At 39.1% G+C, this 27934-nt stretch overlaps 1 long non-coding RNA gene across 1 annotated transcript in view; it reads right to left on the reverse strand.

Annotated features, from left to right (window-relative positions):
• Positions 1 to 2538: 2538 nt before the first annotated feature.
• The window catches only part of LOC129394803 (uncharacterized), a 77083-nt gene continuing 51687 nt past the window's right edge, over positions 2539 to 27934 (reverse strand). The window contains exon 3 of the long non-coding RNA XR_010109927.1: positions 2539 to 4856. This is a non-coding gene — a long non-coding RNA (uncharacterized LOC129394803). The remainder of the gene's footprint in view (positions 4857 to 27934) is intronic.

Below are 27934 nucleotides of genomic sequence, written 5' to 3' on the forward strand. Positions count from 1 at the left end.
CTACCAAAAATAGAAAAATTAGCCAGGCTTGGTGGCACATGCCTGTAGTCTCAGCTACTGGGTAGGCTGAGGCAGGAGAATCGCTTGAACCCGGGTGGCGGAGGTTGCAGTGAGCTGAGATCCCGCCATTGCCCTCCAGCTTGGGCAACCAGAGCGAAACTCCGTCTCAAAACAAAACAAAACAAAACAAAAGTCTGGGTAGTCATGGGGTTGTGTCCTCAGGACACAGCTCTGAACCAAACAGTCCGGTTTTCTTTGTCCAGCACACCCACTGGATCTGGTTGTGTCGGTAAACAGACTGCCTGGAGTTAGTTTTGCCTGATAAGGCGCACGTGTGTTCCAAGCTTACTAGAACAAAAGGGACAAGGGCTTGGCTTTGACTAATAATGAAACTGTAGTCATCTATTTCCTTTTAAAAAGTATTAAAATATCTTGTTTCTGCTTTAGAAAGAAAAATATTCTCTTGAGTCCTCTAAATCATGAGTGAAGCTCTTGTAGTTACTGTTTCAAAAGACAAGGCGACGAATTCTATTTTTTATTTTTATTTTTTGCGATGGAATCTGTGTTGCCCAGGCTGGAGTGCGGTGGCACCATCTCGGCTCACTGCAACCTTCACCTCCCAGGTTCAAGTGATTCTCCTGCTTCAGCCTCCCGAGTGGCTGGGATTACAGGCACCTGCCACCATGCCAGGCTAATTTTTGTATTTTTAGTAGAGACAGGGTTTCACCATGTTGGCCAGGCTGGTCTCAAACTCCTGACCTCAAGTGATCCACCCACCTTGACCTCCCAAAGTGCTGGGATTACAGGCGTGAGCCACCGTGCCCCCAAGGCAATAAATTCTAAGCCAACAGTGGGAGTTCAGAGGCCAGAAATGAGCAGGGAGGCAGCTGCTGTGCAAACCTGGGAAGGCTGTGGAGATTTCTTTAGGGGAAAGCGCTGGTTAATATTTATTATTTCCCTGGAACATCTGGTAGGGGTGCGGGGCCAGGGGTGGGAGATGACTTCGTGGTCAGAGGGGCCTACATGTGATCCTGATAGTGCCACCTGCCTGTGCAAGTCATTTTATTTATCTGACCTCAAATCCCCTCATCTGTAAAATTAGTTTGCTAGGGCCACTGTAACAAAGCACTGTAGATTGGGTGGTTCTTAAACCACAGAAATTTATTTTCTCACAGTTTTGGAGTCCAGAATTCTGAGATCAGTATTTCGGCAGGGCTGGTTTCTCCTGAGGCCTCTGTCCTTGTCTTCATCTTCTTCTCACATCTTCACAGGGTCCTTCCTTTGTATGTGTCTGTGTGCTAGTTTCCTCTTCTCATGAGGACACCAGTCATATTGGATCAGGGCCCACCCTAATGACCGTTTTAACTGCCTCTTTAAAAACACTGTTTCCAAATAAAGTCACATTCTGAGGTACTGGGGGTTAGGACTTCAACATATGAATTTTGGGGAGACAAAATTTATATATTTTGGATATATGAATTCAAATTTCAGCTCATAACCATGTAGATAATCTTACTTGTACTTCTATGCTTATGCTATGATAGTATGTATTATGTATGGAAAATTACATGATAATCAATTTTCTGTTGTTTTAAAATGTTTGTTGTTTGTACACACACAAAAAACTGTGCTGAAGTGCCCATAATCTAATAGGAGTCCTTTTTTTTCTTTTAATTTTCTGTAGAGACGGGGTCTCGCTATGTTGCCCAGACTGGTATCAAACTCCTGGCCTCAAGTGATCCTCCTGCTTTAGCCTCCAAAGTTGCTGGGATTATGGACATGAGCCACCTTGCCTGGCTTCTAATAGGAATTCTTATGATTATACTGTGAGACCAAATATAAATGTTCATAAAAGGGTGCTTATGTCTAACTTTTTTAAAAGATATGGCGATATTTTAATGTAATTTTCTTGGATTATTTTAGGTCTGCTTGGGAGCAATGATAGCATTCTCAAAAGAAGTAATAACCAGTGCATGTCAGGAGAGAAAGCTACTGAATTAAGAAAAGATAAATTATTTAAAGGTAAATCAAAAGGACTGGCCAACCTGAATTCAGTTGCAATTTTATCATTTTTGTTGTTGTTGTTGTTTGCTTGTATGTTTTTTGTTTTGTTTTAAGACAGAGTCATGTTCTGTCGCCCAGGCTGGAGTGCAGTGGTGTGATCTCAGCTCACTGCAAACTCCACCCCCAGGGTTCAAGTGATCCTCCCTCCTTAGCCTCCCAAGTAGCTGGGATTACAAGTGTGCACCACCATGCCCAGCTAATTTTTATATTTTTAGTAGAGGTGGGGTTTCACCATGTTGGCCAGGCTGGTCTCGAACTCCAGACCTCAAGTGATTCACCAACCTCAGCTTTCCAAAGTGCTGGGACTACAGGCGTGAGCCGCCACACCCAGCCCAATTATTAATTGTGTCATTTTGAGCCTCAGTAAATATTAGTTCCCTTTTCCTTGATTAGTGTGATAATATACTCCAGAAACAGAATAGTGTGCTAATGACTTTTGGAAAACACACGATTTTATAAATTGAAAATCCAACAGTTTTTATTGTTTCTTTAGAGAATCAAGGCACAAAGTAAATGATCAATAAACATTGGATGAATGCATGGATTGATGAATACATGGATTGATCAACCAATGGATAGATAGGAAAGCAAAATGATGCAGGAATATAGAAGGATGTTTTTCTAAGTCTCACTTGATCTGAACTGTAACCAAATATTGACATGGCTGGTGAAGCCATCAGGATACTCCACTCCTCCTCCTTCTACTCTCATATACCCCCTCCAACATAGGTGCTGTAGAATAGATGCCATTAAAGGGCTTTATAAAATTAAATTGCAAACCTTTTAGACGATATATTCTGTTTTAAAGCCATACTTCCTTTTGATCTCTCAACTGGCTGATTTGAGTTGGTGCTGACACCAGATTTAGTTCACTCCCTCTCAAAACCTGCTTCCCTGCCTAGTAAGAGATGCACTCCCTCCTGCAGTGAGCATCCAGGGTCACCTGCAGTGGACATTCCCAGTTCGTGTTCTGGCGGAAGTGTTTGTAGCAGTCTACAACCAACCTGGTCCTCCTGGTTCACACCTTAGACTCTAGGCTTCTGGATGAGAAAGACAGTTTTCTAACTTCTCTCACATAGTCTGCATCTGAGCTTTAAACCACCTTGTACTTATTCTGCATATGCTTCCCTCCTTTCAGAAAGTTCCCTAAGACTCTGGGCCTCTACTTGTCTATTACTTGTTTCAACCCATTTCTTTATCCAGTTGATAAAGGCAGTTTTGATGCTTACTGAAGCTCAGCTTTTTCTACACTCTTCTAGGCTGGCAAAGGGCATATCTAAGACAGCCCCAATAATCCTGCCTCCTGGAATTCATGAGTCTCATGAGTCAGAACCACCCAATGAAACTGCTCCTAATTCCTAACTCACATAAACTTGTTGTTTTCAGCCATTACATTCTGGGCTAATTTTTTGGGTGGCAATAGATAACTAATATACTTCCCAAGCTGTCCAAACCTTAATTGTAGATTCCATCTGTCCTTGAAACTTATTTGCATCAACCTACCATCTTCCCAGCATGGCTACAAGCAAACTTCTTGATTCTCCCTGTTTCAAAGCTGTTCTTTCTCCTAAGCCCATTCACTGGAAAGCAATGGATGCATCTTTTTTGCAGGACGTGGGGGAACTCAGGGTATCACCACTTCCTGTCACCTCCCCAGGTTCTCATTATGATCTCTAATTTAAGTGTCCCCAAGGAAATGGTCTTTTGGAATCCTATTTTTAAATACTGAGCTATCTATACTATGTAGAATAAGAACAGACATAATGTTCTCAAAGGAGGTCAGCCCAGATGAAATGATTGATACATATGTCCTATCCTTTATATTCAGACATGACACTACCCTGCTGGTCCAATGTGCTAATGGAGGGCATGGAATTACCCCAATTTTTTATTGTATCCAGTTCTTGTGATCTTGAATTAACTTTTTGAATGACTGGCTGGATTCATGGGAGCTGTCCATGGAACAGTTCCTGTGTCCAGAAACACATAACTGGATTAGGTTGAGAAGGAAGTAGGGCGCCACTCTCATTAACTGAAATGACTGGCCACCAATAAAGTATCTGTTTATGGTAAGATCATTCCACTAAAGCTGACTCTCAACTTTTTCCTACATCAAGATGTCAGAGAGCATGCCTCCAGCATAACTCAGTAACAGTAGTTCACCTTGGCATTGATGTTTTGTAATGATGAGGTAAGTTGGAGTGGTAAGTGATAAATATGGCTTTCTCCTCCCCATCCTACCTATCCCTCTCCAGAGTAGAACTAAACATATTCTAAGGAGGTGTGTGTAGATCACAAATTACTTAGATATTCTCCCTAACATCTGAGAATATTTACACTAAAGTGATACTAACATACCACAGGGCCCAAGAGGACGAGAGGTCATTTCAGTTCTAGAGAATCTGTTGCTTATGAATAGTTTGTGTTCTAAGACTTTCTGGCTTTATCCTTGTAAAATGCTTTGTACTTCTTGGTAGCCAGGAGATTGACGCATGATGTTATTACAGAAGCAAACAGAGCAGTTCCAGGCATCCATTCAAAGTAGATATATCAAATAGGCATTTTGGACAGTTTAAAAGATCTCAAATTCTTTGTTCTTCCAAAAATCCTCCCAGTGAAAGGAAATGCTTTTGTTTCAGTGGCCTGAAAAGACTAACTCTTGACTTCAGTTCCTTCCAGCCCTGTCATCCGCACTGATAGCAAGGCCTCACCACAGCCTTCCTAATGGACAGCAGCCAGTGTCATTTCAGGATGCCCACAAGAGTGCCACCTGGTTCCAAACTTTCTAATCCCTGGAGAGGAAAATAAAAATGAACTCTCTTTGTCAAAGGTGAAAATGAGAACTGGAATTTTTCCTGAATAGGAAATGAAGCGCTCTCTATTTCTTAGTGACAGTTCGTCATGATGGATTTCAGACTGTGCCTGGGTGAGAAAAAATTCATAGTCAAACTGAAAAAAACATATTTTTTGATGCGTGATTGTGACCAGTTTCCAACAATCTGGAATATATATACATATACACATATATATATATATACGTATATATATATATATGTATATGTATATATACACACACACATAAAATACATAAAATAAAATAATAAATACAGACAGATGTAGATTCATTTAATATATACTTACTGAATGTCAACTATGTTGTGACCACTGTAATAAGTGCTGGGATTTGAACAGTACACAAAACAAACACCGTCCATTTTCTCATGAAGCTTATAGGTGATAAGCAGATGATATTAAACTATAATGTGTGTAAAATGTTAGGAAAGGACAATAAATGGTGATGGTGAGCTGCCTGAGGGAAGTCCCTTGCTTTATTTTCACAACTTCTTCCTCAGTACTTGGAATCATGCCTGGCACATCATAGGAACTTAATGTATATAGAATGATTTAATGAGTGTATATATTAATTATGAGAAAGATAAGACAGAGACAACTTGAGTTGTGGGAAGCCACAGTGGACCCCAGTGGGAAAGATAAGCAGGAATTATCCACAGGAAGGGGGCAAGGTGTGGGGAAGCATTCCAGAGAGAAAGTAAAGCGGGCTTTTTTAAAAAAATGTCCACCTGGAGTGGTGGCTGACGCCTGTAATCCCAACACTTTGGAAGACCAATGCAGGAGGATCACTTGAGCCTAGGAGTTCAAGACCACCCTGGGCAACAAAGCAAGGCCCCTATATTTACAAAAAAGATTTTTGTTAATGAGCTGAGTGTGGTGGTGCACACCTGTAGTCCCAGCTACTTGGGAGTCTGCTGTGGGAAGATTGCTTGAGCCTAAGATGTTGACTGCAGTGAATCATGATCATGCCACTGCACTCCAGGCTGAGTGACAGAGTGAGACCTTGTCTCAAAAAAAAAAAAAGTTCATACTTTTTAAAACTAAAAGTCACAAATCACAATGAAGCTATTTCTATCATGAATCACATCAAATAATGCAAAAAAAAATCCACCACAATTATAAAATAATAATCACAAGAGATGCCAAGAAACAGATAAAAACACATTACTAATGGGAGATTAGTAATTCCCCCTGGGAATAAGACAGAGCTAGTGAACTAAAATGAAGATATAGAACTAAAATGAAGATATAGAAGAACTAAACACTATAATCAATACGGTATATCTTAAGAATGTATATGAAAGTTTTCAGCCTGACAATAGAAAATACAATTTCTTCTCAAGGTACAAGGATCATTCCCAAAATTGATTATATGTCAGGTCATAAAGAAATATCAGTAAGTTCAATAAAGTAGAAATATTACCAAATATTCTACCAATATTACCAAATATTCCATCAAAACAAATCTTTGTTCACAGTGTAATAAAACTAGAAATTATTGACAACAAAAGCAGCAAAAAAAGCCCATTTCACCTAGAAATGTAAAAGCTTTCTCTAAGGACTCTTGGATGAAAAGAGAAATATAAAATGAAATTATAAAATTTCTAAAACATATTGATAATTAAAACACAATGTATCAGAATATATGAGATATTTGAAATATGATTATTTAAAGCAGTAACCATAGGGAAATTCATAGCCTTAATCACATTTACCATTAAAAATCAAAGATTTTAAATAAATGAATTAAATTCCCAGCTCAGAAAGCCAGAAAAAAAAAGAAAGAAAACACAACAAAAGAAAAATTGAAGCTAAAATAAATTAGTGTGACAGGGAAAAAAAAATAGATCTAGTTAGATCTATTTCAAATCAAATTCCTGGTGTTTAAAGTTAATTGGCCAGGCGCGGTGGCTCACGCCTGTAATCCCAGCACTTTGGGAGGCTGAGGCAGGCAGATCACGAAGTCAGGAGTTTGAGACCAGCTTGGCCAACATAGTGAAATCCCGTCTCTACTAAAAATACAAAAATTAGCCAGGTGTGGTGGCATGTGCCTGTAGTCTCAGCTACTCAGGAGGCTGAGGCAGAAGAATCGCTTGAACCCGGGAGGCGGAGGTTGCAGTGAGCTGAGACCACGCCATTGCACTCCAGCCTGGGTGACAGAGTGAGACTCCGTCTCAAAAAAAAAAAAAAAAAAAAAAAAAAGATAATTAACAAAATAAACAAGCCATTAGCTAACTTAAGAAAAAAAAGAAGAAGGAATTCAAAAATACAAAATAAGAAATAAGGAGAAATAACTATTGAAACAAGAGAAAATAAATCACAAGAGGCTATTTTGAAAACTTTGTGCAAATAAATTTGAAAAATTAGGTGAAATGGATAACGTCCTAAGGAAATACAGTTAGCCAAAATTGACTTGTTGAAATTTACATAGCTTAAACAGATTAGTATCTGTAGAATATGTGGAAGAAGTTATCAAGGAACTATCCTCCAAAATGCACGAGACCTAGATCATTTCAGAGGGAAATTCTACCAAAACTTCAAAGATAAGGTAATCTCTACATTGTTCCATAGCAAATGAAGGATATTTTCCTAATTATTTTTGTGAAGCAAGTATAATATTGATTCCTGAACTTGTTACAGAGCAGAAAAAAATAAAATTACAAACCAATATTATGTATGAAAATTGATGCAAAATTTTAAAATAAACTGTTTATAAACAGAATTCAACACCGCATTAAGAAAATAATACACCATGGCCAAGTGGCAATTATTCCAGCAATTCAAAGTTGATTTGCTGAAAACCCAGCAAATTAGGAATATTAGGAGACCCATTAATGCAATTAATACACCATATTAGTAGATTTGAGGAGAAAAATCATGTAATTGTCTCCATAGAGGTTATAAAACCTTTTATAATATTTAACATCTTCTGAGAGTACAAAAAACTCAAACTGGTCTTCCTCCACTCTCATACTACAATCAACACAGAAGACTTCCATGACCAAATGTGTGGGGATTTCTCCACACAGCAAGCAAGCAATCAAATCTACAGCAGACACAAGCTGAGTATGCTTCAATTCAGTTCTAACAGCATCCACCTGGAGATAGGGTCAGATCCCACAGTTGGGTCAGTTCTATAAGACTGCTCCCACTTCCAATGCCAGTAGCAAGCCCCAGGTTGTTTTGCCCATGCTTCTAACTGACTGACTATAAAACAGGCATCGTACGACCTCTCCTTGGGTTTGATTAATTTGCTAGAGTGGCTCATAGAACTTACTTATGTTTTTCCAGTTTATTATAAAGAATATTACAGGCTGGGCATGGTGGCTCACACCTGTAAATCCCAGCACTTTGGGAGGCCGAGGTGGGAGGATTGCTTGAGGCCAACAGTTTGAGATCAGCCTAGGCAACATAGTGAGAACCCCTATCTCTACAAAAAGTAGAAATAAAAAAATTAGCCGAGCGTGTTGGTGCATGCCAAAAACAAAAAAAGGATAGTACAAAGAATTACAGAATGGCAAGGGGAGCAGAGCTTCCATGCCTTCCCTGGGCACTGAAACCGCCACATATTCAGCTATCCACAAGATATCTGAACCCAGTCCCTTTGGAGTTTTATGGAGGCTTTATTACATAGGCATGATTGATTAAACCACTGGCCACTGGTGATCAACTCAACCTTCAGCATCTCCCCTCCCTGGAGATTGGGCAGTGGGGCTGAAAATCCCAACTCTCTAATCCTGCATTGGTCTTTTTGGTGACCAGCCCCCACCTGAAGCTACCTAGGAGTTGCCTGCCATCAGTCAACCCAATAGCATAAAAAAGACACCTCACTTTGGAAATTCCAAGAATTTTAGAAGTTGTATGCCAGGAAACGGGTCAAACACCAAATATGTACCTTAAAATATCACAACATTCATCATCCATTCCTGGTTAAAAAAAAAAGGAAGAAAAAAGAAATTAATCGATACCTTTATATATATATAGTCAGACTCAGATATCCAACTAGGTCAGGCAGACCCTGGCAGTATATGGCAACATTGCAGGAGATGCAAACTCCAGCTTTGGGTATTTTATTTTATTTATTTATTTATTATTATTATACTTTAAGTTTTAGGGTACATGTGCACAATGTGCAGGTTAGTTACATATGTATGCATGTGCCATGGTGGTGCGCTGCACCCACTAACTCATCATCTAGCATTAGGTATATCTCCCAATGCTATCCCTCCCACCTCCCCCCACCCCACAACAGTCCCCAGAGTGTGATGTTCCCCTTCCTGTGTCCATGTGTTCTCATTGTTCAACTCCCACCCATGAGTGAGAATATGCGGTGTTTGGTTTTTTGTTCTTGCGATAGTTTACTGAGAATGATGATTTCCAATTTCATGCATGTCCCTACAAAGGACATGAACTCATCATTTTGTATGGCTGAATAGTATTCCATGGTGTATATGTGCCACATTTTCTTAATCCAGTCTATCATTGTTGGACATGTGGGTTGGTTCCAAGTCTTTGCTATTGTGAATAATGCCGCAATAAACATACGTGTGCATGTGTCTTTATAGCAGCATGATTTATAGTCCTTTGGGTATATACCCAGTAATGGGATGGCTGGGTCAAATGGTATTTCTAGTTCTAGATCCCTGAGGAATCGCCACACTGACTTCCACAATGGTTGAACTAGTTTACAGTCCCACCAACAGTGTAAAAGTGTTCCTATTTCTCCATATCCTCTCCAGCACCTGTTGTTTCCTGACTTTTTAATGATTGCCATTCTAACTGGTGTGAAATGGTATCTCATTGTGGTTTTGATTTGCATTTCTCTGATGGCCAGTGATGGTGAGCATTTTTTCATGTGTTTTTTGGCTGCATAAATGTCTTCTTTTGAGAAGTGTCTGTTCATGTCCTTTGCCCACTTTTTGATGGGGTTGTTTGTTTTTTTCTTGTAAATTTGTTTGAGTTCATTGTAGATTCTGGATATTAGCCCTTTGTCAGATGAGTAGGTTGTGAAAATTTTCTCCCATTTTGTAGGTTGCCTGTTCACTCTGATGGTAGTTTCTTTTGCTGTGCAGAAGCTCTTTAGTTTAATTAGATCCCATTTGTCAATTTTGGCTTTTGTTGCCATTGCTTTTGGTATTTTAGACATGAAGTCCTTGCCCATGCCTATGTCCTGAATGGTAATGCCTAGGTTTTCTTCTAGGGTTTTTATGGTTTTAGGTCTAACATTTAAGTCTTTAACCCATCTTGAATTAATTTTTGTATAAGGTGTAAGGAAAGGATCCAGTTTCAGCTTTCTACATATGGCTAGCCAGTTTTCCCAGCACCATTTATTAAATAGGGAATCCTTTCCCCATTGCTTGTTTTTGTCAGGTTTGTCAAAGATCAGATAATGCGGCATTATTTCTGAGGGCTCTGTTCTGTTCCATTGATCTATATCTCTGTTTTGGTACCAGTACCATGCTGTTTTGGTTACTGTAGCCTTGTAGTATAGTTTGAAGTCAGGTAGTGTGACGCCTCCAGCTTTGTTCTTTTGGCTTAGGATTGACTTGGCGATGCGGGCTCTTTTTTGGTTCCATATGAACTTTAAAGTAGTTTTTTCCAATTCTGTGAAGAAAGTCATTGGTAGCTTGATGGGGATGGCACTGAATCTGTAAATTACCTTGGGCAGTATGGCCATTTTCACGATATTGATTCTTCCTACCCATGAGCATGGAATGTTCTTCCATTTGTTTGTATCCTCTTTTATTTCCTTGAGCAGTGGTTTTTAGTTCTCCTTGAAGAGGTCCTTCACATCCCTTGTAAGTTGGATTCCTAGGTATTTTATTCTCTTTGAAGCAATTGTGAATGGGAGTTCACTCATGATTTGGCTCTCTGTTTGTCTGTTGTTGGTATATAAGAATGCTTGTGATTTTTGTACATTGATTTTGTATCCTGAGACTTTGCTGAAGTTGCTTATCAGCTTAAGGAGATTTTGGGCTGAGACAATGGGGTTTTCTAGATATACAATCATGTCGTCTGCAAACAGGGACAATTTGACTTCCTCTTTTCCTAATTGAATGCCCTTTATTTCCTTCTCCTGCCTCATTGCCCTGGCCAGAACTTCCAACACTATGTTGAATAGGAGTGGTGAGAGAGGGCATCCCTGTCTTGTGCCAGTTTTCAAAGGGAATGCTTCCAGTTTTTGCCCATTCAGTATGATATTGGCTGTGGGTTTGTCATAGATAGCTCTTATTATTTTGAGATACGTCCCATCAATACCTAATTTATTGAGAGTTTTTAGCATGAAGGGTTGTTGAATTTTGTCAAAGGCCTTTTCTGCATCTATTGAGATAATCATGTGGTTTTTATCTTTGGTTCTGTTTATATGCTGGATTACATTTATTGATTTGCGTATATTGAACCAGGCTTGCATCCCAGGGATGAAGCCCACTTGATCATGGTGGATAAGCTTTTTGATGTGCTGCCGGATTCAGTTTGCCAGTATTTTATTGAGGATTTTTGCATCAATGTTCATCAAGGATATTGGTCTAAAATTCTCTTTTTTGGTTGTGTCTCTGCCCGGCTTTGGTATCAGGATGATGCTGGCCTCATAAAATGAGTTAGGGAGGATTCACTCTTTTTCTATTGATTGGAATAGTTTCAGAAGGAATGGTACCAGTTCCTCCTTGTACCTGTGGTAGAATTTGGCTGTGAATCCATCTGGTCCTGGACTCTTTTTGGTTGGTAAGCTATTGATTATTGCCTCAATTTCAGCTCCTACTATTGGTCTATTCAGAGATTCAACTTCTTCCTGGTTTAGTCTTGGGAGAGTGTATGTGTCAAGGAATTTATCCATTTCTTCTAGATTTTCTAGTTTATTTGCGTAGAGGTGTTTGTAGTATTCTCTGATGGTAGTTTGTATTTCTGTGGGATCGGTGGTGATATCCCCTTTATCATTTTTTATTGCGTCTATTTGATTCTTCTCTCTTTTTTCTTTATTAGTCTTGCTAGCGGTCTATCAATTTTGTTGATCCTTTCAAAAAACCAGCTCCTGGATTCGTTAATTTTTTGAAGGGTTTTTTGTGTCTCTATTTCCTTCAGTTCTGCTCTGATCTTAGTTATTTCTTGCCTTCTGCTAGCTTTTGAATATGTTTGCTCTTGCTTTTCTAGTTCTTTTAATTGTGATGTTAGGGTGTCAATTTTGGATCTTTCCTGCTTTCTCTTGTGGGCATTTAGTGCTATAAATTTCCCTCTACACACTGCTTTGAATGTGTCCCAGAGATTCTGGTATGTTGTGTCTTTGTTCTCATTGGTTTCAAAGAACATCTTTATTTCTGCCTTCATTTCGTTATGTACCCAGTAGTCATTCAGGAGCAGGTTGTTCAGTTTCCATGTAGTTGAGTGGTTTTGAGTGAGATTCTTAATCCTGAGTTCCAGGTTGATTGCACTGTGGTCTGAGAGATAGTTTGTTATAATTTCTGTTCTTTTACATTTGCTGAGGAGAGCTTTACTTCCAACTATGTGGTCAATTTTGGAATAGGTGTGGTGTGGTGCTGAAAAAAATGTATATTCTGTTGATTTGGGGTGGAGAGTTCTGTAGATGTCTATTAGGTCTGCTTGGTGCAGAGCTGAGTTCAATTCCTGGGTATCCTTGTTGACTTTCTGTCTCGTTGATCTGTCTAATGTTGACAGTGGGGTGTTAAAGTCTCCCATTATTAATGTGTGGGAGTCTAAGCCTCCTTATAGGTCACTCAGGACTTGCTTTATGAATCTGGGTGCTCCTGTATTGGGTGCATATATATTTAGGATAGTTAGCTCTTCTTGTTGAATTGATCCCTTTACCATTAATTAATGGCCTTCTTTGTCTCTTTTGATCTTTGTTGGTTTAAAGTCTGTTTTATCAGACACTAGGATTGCAACTCCTTCCTTTTTTTGTTTTCCATTTTCTTGGTAGATCTTCATCCTTTTATTTTGAGCCTATGTGTGTCTCTGCCCATGAGATGGGTTTCCTGAATACAGCACATTGATGGGTCTTGACTCTTTATCCAATTTGACAGTCTGTGTCTTTTAATTGGAGCATTTAGTCCAATGACACTTAAAGTTAATATTGTTATGTGTGAATTTGATCCTGTCATTATGATGTTAGCTGGTTGTTTTGCTTGTTAGTTGATGCAGTTTCTTCCTAGTCTCGATGGTCTTTACATTTTGGCATGATTTTGCAGCGGCTGGTACCGGTTGTTCCTTTCCATGTTTAGTGCTTCCTTCAGGAGCTCTTGTAGGGCAGGCCTGGTGGTGACAAAATCTCTCAGTATTTGCTTGTCTGTAAAGTATTTTATTTCTCCTTTACTTATGAAGCTTAGTTTGGCTGGATATGAAATTCTGGGTTGAAAATTCTTTTCTTTAAGAATGTTGAATATTGGCCCCCACTCTCTTCTGGCTTGTAGAGTTTCTGCCGAGAGATCTGCTGTTAGTCTGACGGGCTTCCCTTTGAGGGTAACCCGACCTTTCTCTCTGGCTGCCCTTAACATTTTTTCCTTCATTTCAACTTTGGTGAATCTGACAATTATGTGTCTTGGTGTTGCTCTTCTCGAGGAGTATCTCTGTGGCGTTCTCTGTATTTCCTGAATCTGAATGTTGGCCTGCCTTGCTAGATTGGGGAAGTTCTCCTGGATAATACCCTGCAGAGTGTTTTCCAACTTGGTTCCATTCTCCCCGTCACTTTCAGGTACACCAATCAGACGTAGATTTGGTCTTTTCACATAGTCCCATATTTCTTGGACGCTTTGCTCGTTTCTTTTTATTCTTTTTTCTCTAAACTTCCCTTCTCCCTTCATTTTATTCATTTCATCTTCCATCGCTTATACCCTTTCTTCCAGTTGATCACATCAGCTCCTGAGGCTTCTGCATTCTTCATGTAGTTCTCGAGCCTTGGTTTTCAGCTCCATCAGCTCCTTTAAGCACTTCTCTGTATTGGTGATTCTAGTTATACATTCTTCTAAATTTTTTTCAAAGTTTTCAACTTCTTTGCCTTTGGTTTGAATGTCCTCCCATAGCTCGGAGTAATTTGATTGTCTGAAGCCTTCTTCTCTCAGCTCGTCAAAGTCATTCTCTGTCCAGCTTTGTTCCGTTGCTGGTGAGGAACTGCGTTCCTTTGGAGGAGGAGAGGCGCTCTGCTTTTTAGAGTTTCCAGTTTTTCTGCTCTGGTTTTTCTCCATCTTTGTGGTTTTATCTACTTTTGGTCTTTGATGATGGTGATGTACAGATGGGTTTTTGGTGTGGATGTCCTTTCTGTTTGTTAGTTTTCTTTCTAACAGACAGGACCCTCAGCTGCAGGTCTGCTGGAGTACCCGGCCGTGTGAGGTGTCAGTCTGCCCCTGCTGGGGGGTGCCTCCCAGTTAGGCTGCTCGGGGGTCAGGGGTCAGGGACCCACTTGAGGAGGCAGTCTGCCCGTTCTCAGATCTCCAGCTGCGTGCTGGGAGAACCACTGCTCTCTTCAAAGCTCAGATGGAAATGCAGAAATCACCCATCTTCTGCGTCGCTCACGCTGGGAGCTGTAGACCAGAGCTGTTCCTATTTGGCCATCTTGCGAGACCATTCTGCTTTGGGTATTTTATACACACACACACACACACACACACACACACACACACTATATATATATATAAAAATATTTTTTGTTAATATATATGGGTGTGTATGTGTATATATATACATATATATATGTATGTATATATGTCCTAAAGGTCCCAAAGGCAGCGTCTTGCTTAATGGAAAAACATTAAAGCACTAGAAGCATTTCTAATAGGATTAGAAACAAGGCAAGGATGCCCATTATCACCACCACGTTCAACAGCATACTGGAGATATTAATTAACGACGTAATAGGAAGAAATAACAGATTGTACAGATAAGAATTGAAAAGAGGCTAAACCATTTCTATTTGCAGATGATTTGATCATGTACCAGTAAAATTCTTGATAGTCAATGATATAACTAACTCAAACAATAAAATAATTCAGTAAAGTAATAGGCTATAATGCTAACATATACAAATTATTAGCTTTCATATAAACAAACGATAACTAGTTAGCTAATAAGATGATAGAGAAAACCCATTTACAATAGCAACAAAAAGGATAAAATACCTAGAAAGGAATTAAACCAAAAAACACGTAAAATAATGCAAAATTAAGTTCAGCCTAAAGCCGCCTCCTTGTAAGTTTGGCCTAAAGGTTTCTCCATACATAATGAACTGTAACCTAATGAGATGTGGCTATGTAAACAGACCGTAACCTACCCTTGTACCAATCACTGAGTTCCAGCCAATCATAGGCAGTTAACTGTTCAAATAAGGCAGATGCCAAGCTGTAATCAATCTAGCTGTTTCCGCATCTCACCCATTTTCTGTACATCACTTTCCTTTTTCTGTCCATAAATCCTCACTGACCACAAAGTAGTGCCAGAGTCCCTCTGAAGCTCTTCTGGTTCAGGGGGCAACCCAATTCATGAATCATTCTTTGCTCAGTTAAACTCTATTAAATTTAATATCTCTAAAGTATTTCTTTAACAGACGATGTCAGAAGTGGAATCTGAAGTAGAGGCTCCAGTGACCAACAAGAGCATCAAGTGACCAAGTAAAGTAACCCCCCTGGCCATTGAATCCATTGCTCTCTCACAGCAGCTGGGGATCATGGGTGAATTCTCTCTCAGATTCTGAAGTTCCAGAGATTTGTGTTTTGAGTTATCTGAGTTTGAGCAAAAAATTTCTTTTTTTTTGTTTTTGAAATAGAGTTTTGCTTTTCTCGTCCAAGCTGAAGTTCAATGGCGCAATCTCGACTCACTGCAACCTCTGCCTCCTGGGTTCAAGCAATTCTCCTGCCTCAGCCTCCTGAGTAGCTGGCATTACAGGCATATGCCATCGTGCCCGGCTAATTTTTTGTATTTTTAGTAGAGACGGGGTTTCACCATGTTGGCCAGGCTGGTCTCGAACTCCTGACCTCAGGTGATCTGCCCGTCTCGGCCTCCCGAAGTGCTGGGATTATAGGCGTGACCCACCGCGCCCGGCCTTTGAGCAAATTTTTGATCCAAACTGGGTTTGGAAGCCATGACAGAAACTGGACTGGGTCCAGGATCAGATTGGATCTAATAATTAACTTACTTGGATCCAGTTAAAGGCCTCAGATGTCTGACTAGGTCAGGCAGAAACTGGCAGTAAATGGCAATACTGCAGGGAGTGTGAACTCCAGCTGTGAGAAATTTGCAGGGACTTTTGCATTTTAGCCCCTTTGTTTCTTTTTCTTACATACCTAGGCAGGGGAAAAAAATCATTAGCTAAGTCAATCAAGGGGATCTGAGAGCCAAAGGCATTCAATGTATAAAAATGAGATGCTTAATTGCTTAATTTCTGCAGAATTGAATACACCACCTTTTGGCTACACCTACACTTACATGTGTAGGAATTAGGCCCCCAAGAGCCCCCAAAGCAGCAAATGCTTACAGAAATGGCAAAATCTTACTAAAGGTAATTTAAAATTACACTGGAACATTCCATATAAATAATACTGTACTTTTAAATGTGTGTTATTGTAGCAGATTTCACACACACACAAAGTGCATTTTAAAATGAGGGCTCCTAAAGAAGGCTCTTCCAGGGATGCCTACCGATGTGCAGAAACTTCTAAAAAGATTTCAATACTTTTATTCCCTCATTAAAAAAAAAAAAAAAACTCTTGGCCAGGTGTGGTGGCTCATGCCTATAATGCCAGCATTTTGGGAGGCCAAGGTGGGAAGATCACTTGAGGTCAGGAGTTCAAGACCAGCCTGGCCTACATGGTGAAACCCCATCTCTAGTAAAAACACAAAAAATTAGGTGGACATGGTGGCTTGTGCCTGCAGTCTCAGCTACTTGGGAGGCTGAGGCAGGAGAATCACGAACCCAGGAGGTGAAGGTTGCAGTGAACTGAGATCGCTCCACTGCACTCCAGTCTGGGGAACAGAGTGAGACTCCATCTCAAAACAAACAAACAAGCAAACAAAAAATTCTTTATAAAAGGCAAATAAAAAGCTTAAGTGACTGACCAGAAACAGTGGCTGACCCCTGTTATCCTAGCACTCTGGGAGGCCAAGGCAGGTGGTAACTTGAGGTCGAGTTCAACACGAGCCTGGCCAATATGGGGACACCCCATCGCTACTTAAAAAAAAAAAAAAAAAAATTAGCTGAGTGTTGTGGTGCGCACCTATAATCCCAGCTGCTTGGGAGGCTGAGGCAGGAGGATCGCTTGAACCCAGGAGGCAGAGGTTGCAGTGAGCCAAGATCACACCATTGCACTCCAGGTGACTCCCTGGGTGACAGGGCAAGACTCTATCTAAAAAAAAAAAAAAAAAAAAAAAAAACACTTAAGTGACTAATTGGTAAGAAAATTTACCAACTTTTTGGCTTAGTTACTATTTGTGAACCCCAAATATCTGAGACAGGTCTCAATCAATTTAGAGAGTTTATTTTGCCAAGATTAAGCGTGTGACCATGACACAACCTCAGGGGTTCCTGACATGTGCCCAAGGTGGTTGGGTTACAGCTTGCTTTTATACATTTTAGGGAGACATGAGACATCAGTCTATATGTGTAAGATGTACATTGGTTTGGTCTGGTAAGGCGGGACAACTTGAGGTGGGGGCTTCCAGGTCATAAAACAAAAGGTTGCATTATTTTGAGTCCTTGATGAGCCTTCCACTGAATACAAAATATAGTCTGGCTCAGTGAATCTTCATTTTTACATAAACAATAGGGCAGAGGAAGCAGTCAGATATGCATTTGTCTAAGGTGAGCCTCAGAAGGAGACTTGGAGTTCTATCTTTCCTTTGTCCACCAAGAATTTCCTTGTGGGCAAATTGTGAGGGAGGTATGTCGCTTTTTATCTTTGTAGCTATCTTATTTAGGAATGAAATGGGAGGCAGGGTGCCTGACATAGGTCCCAGCTTGACTTTTCCCTTGGCTCAGTGATTTGGGGTCCTAAGATTTATTTTCCTTACACATATCCCAACCAAAGGCAAAAAGAAAGCTATCCTGGATAGAGTGTTTATAAAAAGTAGGCCCTCAGGTTAAATGGCCTTGATTCTTTTTCAAAGCTATCCATGCTAAGTCCAGGTATAGAGAATGCTTTAATTGCTGTGTTTCTTAATGAGCTCCATCCTGAACTCAGTAATTTTAGCTAAGAAAAATTAGCTAAGTTAAGAAGACCACCTATTAAACTAAAACAGTCTCTAAAATATACTTTTCTGGCATTTAGCTGGCTATCTTAAAACACTTTTTTTTCAGAGATGGAGTCTCGCTCTGTTGCCCAGTCTGGAGTGCAGTGGCGCGATCTCAGCTCACTGCAACCGTCACCTCCCGGGTTCACGCCATTCTCCTGCCTTAGCCTCCCGAGTAGCTGGGACTACAGGTGCCCACCACCATGCCAGGCTAATTTTTTCTATTTTTAGTAGAGACGGGGTTTCACCATGTTAGCCAGGATGGTCTCGATCTCCTGACCTCATGATCCGCGCGCCTCGGCCTCCCAAAGTGCTGGGATTACAGACGTGAGCCACCGCGCCCGGCCCCAAAACACTTTTATAGAAGAAATTTATATCTCTAAAAGAAATTTCCATTTGAAAGGGTGTCTGAGAGGGAGGACTGGGTCACTAGAAACTCTTACTGTTGTTTTAAATGTACATACATTGTCTTGCCTTTGTTTGAGGTACTTTTCCAGGCCATGCTGCCTTAACCGGATCTTTATGTACAACCTTTTCCCTTGGTTTGAGCAACTGATAGTACAATATTTAGGCCTAAAATCTCAGCTCTGTGCTTTTGAGAATTTTCTACCTTGTTTCACCTAAGAGTCATCCCTTTAGGAGGCAGATTGTGGAGTAGCTAACAACTACTTAGAGCAATAAAACAGATAGTTCTAAGACTGATAGTATGAATGGGGAAAAGAAAAACTATTTGAAAGCTGACAAATGAGAATTCTTCATGGAAGCTTTAAGACCTGCTTGTGTCTATATGTCTATATGTGTATGTGATACTATTTGATGAAGAAAGCTAGTTTTTAAATTGTTGGTAAAATAAAATAAAAAAATGACTTCAGAATTGTCACTTAAATATAATATAGACATTTATGCCTGAGTCTACTGGTCAGACAGGTTTATTCTATCTCTGCTTCAAGCTTTAAGGTCATAAAACTTCAGCTTCTGTTATGTTTTTGATATTTGCTTGATTTGACTGTGAGCTTGTTTTTGTTTTCCGAGCCTCTGGATTCTGGGGTCCAGACGGGTGACCTTGGTAACATATGGGGACATGTCCTCAGTGTCTATATCACCACCTACAGGGCACAGTCAAGCTCAAAATGACCCCTTTCTCCCTGGCCCAGCTTTGCCTCCTGGCCATTCTGTGAAGGGCTGAATGCTCCAGTCATCATCTTCATAGCTGTCTTCTGTCCTGAATTCTATACCTAGTATGTAAATTTAGGACCCAGATGGGACCTCCCCTTATAGCCATCCTAGGTGTCATGTGGCTACTTGAGACCCAGGATGACTGGGAAAAACATTAGAAAGGGTACTTGTATCATAGTATTAATATTCTTTTCAGTAATTTAAATCTTAAAGTCATATTATTTTAAATTAAGTACCAGATAATCATAAAATGTCTGAGTTTTTTTACAAGTATGTTAAAATACTAAAACATTAATTATTAAACATAAATTTAAGTTTATATAATTTGGCATCTTATTTTTCTGTGATATAAAAAAGCTAAATATATGTAGATCTGTTAATGAACAAAAATTTGAGCAAACATATCTTTGTAAAAATTATAAAATGGTTTTCATCTATAAATACTGATATAAAACAGTTCAGAATTACTTTTTAGACTTTTACTGAAAATTAGGGTGACTAAGAGTTAAAATTATAGTTAACATATGTAATTAAAACTACATATATAAGAGAATTCTATATACAAAGTGTACTAACAAAAAAGACATGCTTTGATAAAAAAAAAAGCTGTAAAAGAATACAAATACATAGCTGCTGAGAAAAAATTACTTTGTCCAGTTTAGAAGTTACTTAAATATTATTTTACAATAAAAGAATTTTAAAAGATATAAATAAAACTAAATAATATTAAAAGTCAGGAAGAAAAAGAATTTTTAAAATTTTGTAAGAGATTATAAAACATTTATGAAATCTGCATGGTCAAAAACTGAGATTAGTTTGTTTATAAGGTTTTATTAAAATCAGCTTTAATATTGATAATTTGTTAATACAAAAGCAAACTTTGGTTTTCTCTTTTAAACAAGATTTTTGTAAAGTAATAATAAGAGATAATAAAAAATTTTTGTTCACTTTTAGAGACATCTCAAAAAAAATGAGACAGCAAGAGGAGAAAAGGAGAGATAGATTCTGTCTAATGCTGTCTTTATTAGATATTTTAATCTTTGGGAAGACTGGGTCTCCTCTTTATCAAAGAGTAAAAGTTTTTGCTTTTTAAAACCTTTTAATTATCACTAACAAATGGCTATTATTTTACAGCGACCTGTGGTCATACTTTGATTAAATGTTTTAAACCTTTGACATATTTGACGGCCTTCCCAAAATCAAATTTAAAATTCAAAATTAACTCTCTTTAAACCTCAAACTAAATTTGGGATGCTACAGAGGGCCCATACAGCATCCAAAAGACAAATAAACATGCTTACTTAATATATTTTAATTTTTTTTGAAACAGGCTCTCGCTCTGTTGCCCAGGCTAGAGTGCAGTGGCACAGTCACAGCTCACTGCAGCCTCAACTTCCCAGACTCATGCAATCCTCCTACCTCAGCCTCCCAGGTAGCTGGGATTACAGGTGCACACCACCCTACCTAGCTAATTTTTTTGTGTTTTTTGTAAAGATGGGGTCCTGCTCTGTTGCCCAGGCTGACCTTGAACTCCTGGGCTCAAGCAATCCACCAGCCTCAGTCTCCCAAAGTGCTAGGATTACAGGCATAAGCCACCATGCCAAGCCTAATACGTTAGATTATATGAAAAGCATTGTCAAATAAGAAATGATCTGCAGTTAACTTTCTTTGAGTTATATTTTTATGAATATATTATTTTAATATATGTTTGAAAATTGTATAATAGTCCTAAAATTCTGATATGTCTTGGTATATTTTATCAGTCCTAATTATGGTTATTATGTCCTTAGAAATAACTAAATTTTCTTGTCAATTGCAACCTTAATCATGTTCACAGTTAATGGCTTAATTCTGATAGAGTTTCTAAAAGCTCTTTACAAGCAAATAAACTCCTAAAGTACTGTGCCTTCAAGGAAGTTCGTGAAAAAGATAAAAAGGACTCTGACAAAAATTCTTAAATACAGAGTTGTCATGACTAGAATCATATCATTTAGACTGGGTAAGAAATTCCCAGAACTCTAACAAAGGGGTTGACTGGTTTATGAAACTGCTAACACAAGCAAGACAAAAATTAATTGAATATCAAGAAAATACTTTGCCAGATTTTCATGCTACATCAGCCAGTACTAAAATTGTTTAGATATGCAGTTTAAATGAACTCCATTGTTCAAGTCAAATTACTTATGATAACTTATCGAATAAACAGTGCTTTGCACCTAAATTACAGAAACAAAATTGGTAGTTAAGAGGATATAAATCAAATGTTAAGCGTAGACTCATGGAGAACCTGGATGGCTACCTGGTTCTTCCTGAGTCCTTAAAACTTCCATTATATAAAGCTCTATATCCATGACTCATTATAAAAAAAGATAAAACTATCCAAATTATATACATAATTTTAGTGACTGTTGTAGATTACTAAAACGGTCTTAATATCAATGTTTGGTTTGTTAAACCTATAATTCTAGAAAGATAATAAAAACTTTAGGTATATTCTGCTATCTGATAGGCCAACTAAAGATTTATAGAGAGATTTCATTCAACTGTCATTTTCAATGCCTGTTTTCTGGTAGTATGGAAGCTTTCCCATGCAAGAAAACTGATGCTATAATAGTAACTAAAAGGTTATTAGGACATATTTTTTCTTCATGGGACATTCCTAGAAAAATCTCCACCAATAAAGGTACTTGTTTCACTAGACATGTTATAAAACAGTTAAATAAGGCACTACACATACAATTGCATTAGCCAAAGCTAACTTAATTGACCGGATTGCCTTGATCAAAGGTTTTACAGATTAATGACAATCACATCCTCTTCTCATGGAAAATATAAGTTGGCCTCTTATGAAATAATCACTTGAAGGCCTGTGCTTCTAATAACAGAACCTCATGTATCTTCTGCTCCTAAACTGTATATGAGTAAATGCTACAGGCTTTTTTTTTTTTTTTTTTTTTTTTTTTGAGACAGGTTCTCTCTCGGTCACCCAGGCTGGAATGCAGTGGTGGAATCATGTCTCACTGCAGTCTCAACCTCCTGGGCTTGAGTGATCCTCCCACCTCAGCCTCCCAAGAAGCTGAGACCACAGGCACACACCACCACCCCTGACTAATTTTTTTTATTTTTTGTAGAAATTGGGTCTCACTCTTGTTGCCCAGATTGGTCTTGAACTCCTGGCCTCAAGCAATCCTCCCACCTCAGCCTCCTGCCTCAGCTTCCCAAAGTGCTGAGGTTACAGGTGTGAGCCACCCTACCCAGCCCGGTAAGGCTTTAATACATTATGCCAGAGTGTATTTTCACCAGGTTAAAAAAAAAAAAAACTTTTCATAGCCCACCGACTGAGGATAACCAAACTCTTCATGATTTACAACCCTGAGATTGGGTCTTTTGGAAAACAAAATCAGAGAAAGACTACTCTTACCATCCACACTACAACAAAACTTTTCTACTATCATGACACTCTTATCTCTTAATTTTTTCCTTACTTATGCCTCTATGAACAATAAAACAAGAAAGGGGGTCTTGTATACACTCATGTGGTATACTTTTACTTGTGAAAGATTTTACAGTCAACTTTATACATGGACAACTTTATGCCTTAATAAAGGAAAGATAAAGGGCCGATGTGGGGGAAAAAATTTAATGGTACTTTCATTACTTCATGATCAGACAAAAACAAAACGTTGGTCCACTCCTCTTAACCTTCGTCTATAAGAACATTGCCAGGAGGCCTTCACTCTTCTGGATGGGCATGATTTGTTAGGTCTTTTCTTCCATGGTTTAGAGTAAATGAGACAAAAGTTAAAAATGTATCCCTCATAAATTTCTACAAGGCTGTATAATAGATTCTTCTGCAAAGACTGTGGTTACACAGCAGACTTCTTTAAATTCTCATACTAAAATGGTGGTAAATAATAGAATTGCTCTAGATTATTTGCTGGCTAAACAGAAAAGTATCTGCACAGTTACTGACACTTCTGGTTACACATAGATAAATACATCAGGTATTATAGAGATTTAGTGCTAAGGTATTAACAAACAGACTGCTTGGTTAAAACAAGTAGACTTTGTATTTAGCTCATTCTTTGATCATTTAATTTTAGTTGGTTTTGTTCATGGGGATCTTGGCTAAGGAACATACTTCAAACTCTTGGTATTATCTTCCTAATAGTCATAATAGTAGTCTCTCCGGTACACTGTATTCTCTCAAAAGTTTTAAATGTTTTCATACAACCATTCATAAAATGTCAAATGGTCTCCCTTTGACTAGAATGACAAAAACTCAAAGAAATGCATGATCTGTAAAACTGTGCACTTCAAAATGTTACAATAGTCAGTTTATGTTATGCATGTTTTACCAAATAAAAAAGAAAACAAACCACCCACAGAATGTCTGAGATTACAATTAATCATTGTTTCAACCTCCTAAGTTTTGAAATGATAGATAACTGGAACAAAGCTTAACTGATTGCTGTTAAGTAGATCAAGCATAGGCTGCCCACCTATTTCATTCCTAAGGATACAGTGACAAACTAGTCACCCCAAAAATCTTGTGGTACAAAACACTCAGATTACTGCTTATTCTAACTACCCATGAAAATCATTTGCCCACCTGGCCTTTGGTGGTTTTACTGTCCCTGGGATTTCATTGTCCTCTAAAATCAGGGAGTACATTTCAATGGCAACATCTTCCACCAATACCAGGCCTGAGAACAGTGACTACAGAGCTCTTCCAGGATGTGGGTCTTCCCTCATCGGTGCATTTCTCAGCATCTTAGAGAAGGGGATGCCCTCTGGATTTGGGGACAAGGAGGCTGCCAGTCAGCACGATAAACCTATTTCAGCATTTTAATCTCTCCGTCCTTTAAATTCCTTCCTCTGCACTGCCCTAGAGAAGTCCTGGCAACTTGGCCTTACTGATTGTTGGCCAACACTATTGGTCAACCAAGCAAGCAGATGCTGAAAACGCTCTCTAAAAATCCAAACCACGCATCACATCTGACTCCTGTGCTGGCTCCAGGCCAAGCTTTCCTCTGGGTCTCTGTGCTTGTCTCTTTGCAGAAAAGAAAACAAAAGGAATGAATATTCAGGGCGTTTGTGCCTTACACAAGATACAATTTCATTACAGGATATGCAACTTGCCATTCCTGGGGGAGCTCTGAATCCTAAAGTAAATATGAAAGTTTTGACACATCTCTGTGTTTCAAGCAGTTGCCATGTCTCTTGAAAGACAAGAACATAGCATATTCAGCATGCAGAAGGCTGTCAAAACATTTGTTTTTATTACATCTAACTGTCCTGTGTTTTCAGTAATACTGGTGGCCTGGCAATGTGATCCTGAGCCAACTAGGATCATCAAACCATCTAGTCAGATCTGGTGGGAGCACTGACACCAGGAATATGTAGACCTCGGAATTCAAACTTCAGGGGGACTTTTACTCTCTCATGTCTTAAGGTTTATTATTTCTTATATGCCAACTTTCTTTACTTATTAATCTCATCAATAATGTCAGTCATTGCTTTTGGCATACTGTGGGAATGATCAAAGATATACCCATGACCTGGCATGGTGGCTCATGCCTGTAATCCCAGCACTTTGGCAGGTCAAGGCGGGTGGATTGCTTGAGCCTAGGAGTTCGAGACCAGCCTGAGCACACAGTGAAACCCCACCTCTACAAAATACACAAAAAGTAGCCAGGCATGGTGGTGCATGCCTGTAGTCCCAGCTACTAGGGAGGCTGAGATGGGAGGAACGCTTGAGCCATGAGAGGTCAAGGCTGCACTGAGCTGTGATAGCACCACTGCACTCCAGCCTGGGTGACAGAGCAACACTCTGTCTCAAAAAACAAAAAGAAAGATATCTAAAAGCACTTGGTTAGACAATAAACTACTAAGAGGAGAAATAAATAAGTTCTTAAACATAAACAAATAATACCTTACAAAGCACCTTCCTTCCAAGGAGACAAAAAAAGCAATAGAAATTGTATCGGTTATCTCAACCATCATGATTCAGCTGTTCTGCTAATGAATAAGAAATGGAAAAAAAAAACTCAGGATTTAATATTTGGAAATCTCTACTGAGTGTGAATAAATTTCTTCTACTTCTCCTTGGATGTAAAGCAGCCTCAGAGTAAATGTTTCTAAGGGATGTCGTTTTGTTTTTTTTTTTTAATTGTATACCTTTCATATACATAAAATAATGCAGAAAAAATAGAGGGAAAAGAGAAAAGCAGGGAAAACATTTATCCAAATTCTAACAAAACTACTATTAGTTTGTTCAAAACAGGCTTTCTTTACTCTCTATTTTCCTAAATTTCAAATTGCGATACTGTTAAATATTAACATATATTTGGTTTATATACCATCTCTTGGCATATAATTCGTAAAATCCTTAGAATCTCCAAAATGATGTGTCTTTTTATGCTAGTGAGTTGACTGATAGCTGGCAGCCCCTAGGTAGCTTCAGGACTGGTCACCTGAAAGATCAAGGCAGGATTAGAGGGCTGGTACTCTCAGCGCCATCCCCCAATCTCCAGGGAGGGAAGAGGGGCTGAAGGTTGAGTTGGTCATTATTGGCCGAGGGTTTAATCAATCACGCCCACATAATGAATCCTCCATAAAAACCCAAAGGACTGGGTTCAGAGAGTTCCAGGATAACCAAACAAATACATGGAGGGTGACTCACCCTGGAAGTGCATGAAAGCTCCGCCCCTTCCCTCATACCTGCACCCCCTTCACACCCTTTCATTTGTATCCTTTGTAGTGTTCTTTATAATGAACCTGTAAACTGAGTTCTGTGAGCCACGCTAGCAAATTAACCAAACTCAAGGAGGAGGTGGTGGAACCCCAAGTCATAGAAACACAGGTGAAGCAACCTGGGGCTTGTGGTTGACATTGAAAGTGGGGGGCAGTCTTGTGTGACTGAGCCCTCAATCTGAGGTTGAGGGATTTGATGCTATCTCCAGGTACTACCAGAATTGAATTGGAGGACACCCAGATGGTGTCCACTACAGAATTGATTGTTTGCTGGTATGTGAGAGATTGGTCCCAGAAGTCTTCTGTGTTGATTATTGTGGGATGAGATCAGAGAAAAAAACAGTTTGTGTTTTTACTAGGCACAAACGCTTACTCTTAGCTGGGCACAGTGACTCACATCTGTAATCCCAGCAGTTTGAGAAGCCGAGGTGGGTGGATTGCTTGAGCTCAGGAGTTTGAGACCAACCTGGGCAACATAGCAAAACCCCATCTCTACCAAAAATACAAAAATTAATCGGGTGTGGTAGTGCATGCCTGTGGTTTCAGCTACATGGGAGGCTGACGTGGGAGGATCATTTGAGCCTGGGAGGCGGAGGTTGCAGAGAGCAGAGATCCCGCCACTGCACTACAGCCTGGATGATAAAGTGATACCTTGTCTCAAAATAAATAAATAAATAAAACCTATTCATTATCATTTATATTCCTCCTATTGTTTCTATACATGATCTTGGAGGTGTAAAATAATTATCATAATGTTGTACTTAATAAGTAAGACACCTAGAGGCAGAAATACCATTTGATCCAGCAATCCCATTACTAGGTATGTACCCAAAAGAATATAAATCAAAAGATAAATGCATGCGTATATTCACTGCAGCACTGTTCACAATAGCAAAGACATGGACTCAACCTAACTGCCCATCAATGATAGATTGGATAAAGAAAATGTGGTACATATGTACCATAGAATACTATGCAGCCATAAAAAGGAATGAGATCATGTCCTTTGCAGGGATGTGAATGGAGTTGGAAGCCATTATACTCAGCAAAGTAATGCAGGAACAGAAAACCAAACACTGCATGTTCTCACTTATAAGTGGGAGCCGAATGAGAACACATGGACTCCTGTGGGGGAACAACACAAGCTGGGGCCTATTGAGGGGAGGGAAGGGAGAGCATCAGGAAGAATAGCTAATGGATTCAGGGCAAAATACTTAAGTGATGGGATGACCTGTTTAGCAAACCACCATGGCACACGTTTACCTATGTAACAAACCTGCATATCCTGCACATGTACCCCAGAATTAAAATAAAAGTTGAAGAAAAAAATAAGCAAGACTAAAAACAGGCCACTATTCTAACCATAACACAGATTAGAAATAAAATGATCTCTGTATCTGCATATTATGTCTGGAAATCTTAGTTTTGTTATTAAATGTAACCGTATCCACTCCAATTGCTGAAAAACAATGTGTGCAAGTCACCTAGCTACAAAGAAATAATATTGCTCTGAGCTGTAACAATAGCTGATTAAATACTTTATGGAAAGAAACGTCTGTCCCGGACAACTCAAATGGGTATGGAGTGATGGAAAAAAAACACTGAACTGCAAATTTTGAGATCTGGTTCTGGCACTGTCTAGAATTAAGATCTTATTTAAGCCAATTTGTAGAACATGGACAATCTCTATAAAAGTCAAATCTTTGATAGAAAAGTTTGTTCCTTCTAGCTCTAAAATATTATTCTAATTCTTTAATTTCATTCATCACCTGTTATTGGGTAAAAAAAGAATACTACCTTGGTAATAGTTAATGTTAACTTTAAAAATCATCTTCTTTTAGCTTCACAATTGTCAGTT

Source organism: Pan paniscus, chromosome 1 (assembly GCF_029289425.2).
Source record: "Pan paniscus chromosome 1, NHGRI_mPanPan1-v2.0_pri, whole genome shotgun sequence".
Taxonomy (NCBI): domain Eukaryota; kingdom Metazoa; phylum Chordata; class Mammalia; order Primates; family Hominidae; genus Pan; species Pan paniscus.